At 39.6% G+C, this 2176-nt stretch overlaps 1 non-coding gene across 1 annotated transcript; it reads left to right on the top strand.

Moving 5' to 3' along the window:
* The first annotated feature begins 726 nt into the window (after positions 1-726).
* LOC141616551 (small nucleolar RNA R71) lies at positions 727-833 on the top strand. The gene has a single exon (XR_012530892.1). It is a non-coding gene; the product is annotated as a small nucleolar RNA R71 (small nucleolar RNA).
* The last annotated feature ends 1343 nt before the right edge of the window (positions 834-2176 follow it).

The following is a 2176-nucleotide window of genomic DNA, read 5'->3' as shown; positions in this document are numbered from 1 at the left end:
GTGGTATCCTTTGTTTGGCTATCCTTTTGCATTTGGGTGAAAAACTCTTGTTGATTTTTTTGCATTTGAAGGACCGCTTTTTGGACATCAAAACTTTGGTCATTGTGGTGATTGTATGGATTTTGGTTTTGGTAACTTTGGTTTTGATTGAAAAAGGGTCTTTGATTTTGATTTCTCATGGGTGGTGGAGTGTATGTTGGTTGAGGATTTTGGACATTTTGGCTCTTGTATGAGAGATTTGGATGGAACTTGGTGTTTTCATTGTAAAAATTTGAATAAGGGGTGCCACTTTTGTAAGCTTGGAAAGCATTGACTTGTTCGGTTGTTCCCCTACATTCACTTGAGTCATGGCCCAAGGTTCCACAATTCTCACATATCCCGCTTGGGATTGATGAGGATGCCGTCATGGCGTTGACATGATGCTTTGATGATTTTGAGTTTTCCTCAAGCCTAGCCATAGCTTGTTCAAATTTCAAGTTGATTGTGTCAATGTGAGCGCTAAGTTGAGCACTCAATTGAGTAACGGTGTCCACTTCATACTTTCCTCCTCTAGTGGCCTTGCGAGGCCTACTATATTGCGAATTATGGACCGCCATTTCCTCAATCTTGTTCCATGTTTGATTGTCATCAACTTCGGTGAACATTCCATTTGATCCCATATTGAGAACGTTCCTTGAATCTTCATATAAACCATTCCAAAATTGTTGCACTAAAAACCATTCGCTAAGTCCATGGTGAGGACATGAGCGACAAATACCTTTGAACCGCTCCCAAGCTTCATACAAAGACTCTTCATCCCTTTGCTTAAAACCCGTAATTTGAGCTCTTAGCATATTGGTCTTTTCCGGTGGGTAGAATTTTTTGTAGAAAGCTAGAGCTAACTTCTTCCAAGAATCTATTCCAAGAGTGGCCTTATCAAGGCCCTTCAACCATTGCTTTGCGGTGCCGATTAACGAAAAAGGAAATAAGACCCATCTTATTTGGTCTTGAGTCACGCCCGTTTGAGAGATAGCTTCACAATAATCACAAAATGTTTCCATATGAGAATGAGGGTCCTCACTAGGCATTCCCCCGAATTGGCTCCTCTCAACTAGTTGGATGAAGGCGGACTTGGCAATAAAATTACCGGTGAGATGTTGTGGGGTAGGAGTACCATTTGGTAAATCCTCCTCGGTGGGTATAGAGTGTGACGAGAATTTAGGCATTGTAGGTGGATTTTGTGGGATATTGTTAAATGGGTTCTCTTCTCCTTCTATTGCGAAAGGATTGACAAACTCACTAGTGGGTTGAACAACTTCACCAACACCTCCCAAATTCCTCCTAACAAGTCTCCTATTATTCGTCAAGGTTCTTTCGATTTCACGGTCAAAAGGTAACAAATCTCTTTGTAACCTTCTAGACATGCAAAATATCAAACAACTAGAAAACAATTAGAACACTCCTTGAGGAGTTTTACTTCCCCAAGGTGAAAAAGACACAACTAATAACAATAAAAGAAATCTTAAATCAATTAAACACCGTCCCCGGCAACGGCGCCATTTTTGATCGGAGCCATTTGGTGTTCACAATTAAACATATGTGGTCGTTGGTCAATGGTCGATACAAAACACAATTTATACTTCACAAACAACTCTACAATTAGTAAAGAGGCAAGTAAAGGTCGGATCCCAAGGGACGGGTCTTGAAATGAAGATTCTATTGTAACTAGCGGTGTCTAGGGGTGTCACAAATTAGGTTGATGTAGAAGGTTACTAAACTAAAATAACAATGAAAATAAACTAGCAAGATAAATGAAATAAAGGGTGTAAACAATTGATTAAAAGCACTAGGGTGTCATGGGTTCATAGGGGAATCATGGGATGTGATCATACAAACATGTTCTCAAACTATAAACAAGCAATTATTGTTGTGATGGATCGAGTTGGGTTATATCTTACAATCCTAGGAAAGTTTGGGTCCCGGAGCCGAATCTCTTGGATTGTACAACACCTACAAGTCGACTTAATCTTCCCTACTCAACACATGCATGGTCTAATAAGACTCGAGTTGGGTTATGTCTTACAAGTCAAGTTGAAAGGATAGAAGATGATAGTAAATGCAAGGATTCATAGGCTTAGCATTTCATCAAATATAACATGTGCATGTATTAAGATCAAAACAAGCAAGCAAATAAGAT

The sequence above is a fragment of the Silene latifolia genome, chromosome 11 (assembly GCF_048544455.1).
Source record: "Silene latifolia isolate original U9 population chromosome 11, ASM4854445v1, whole genome shotgun sequence".
In the NCBI taxonomy this organism is placed as follows: domain Eukaryota; kingdom Viridiplantae; phylum Streptophyta; class Magnoliopsida; order Caryophyllales; family Caryophyllaceae; genus Silene; species Silene latifolia.
Note: the sequence above shows the minus strand (reverse complement) of the source record. Positions and strands in the feature narration are given on the sequence as shown.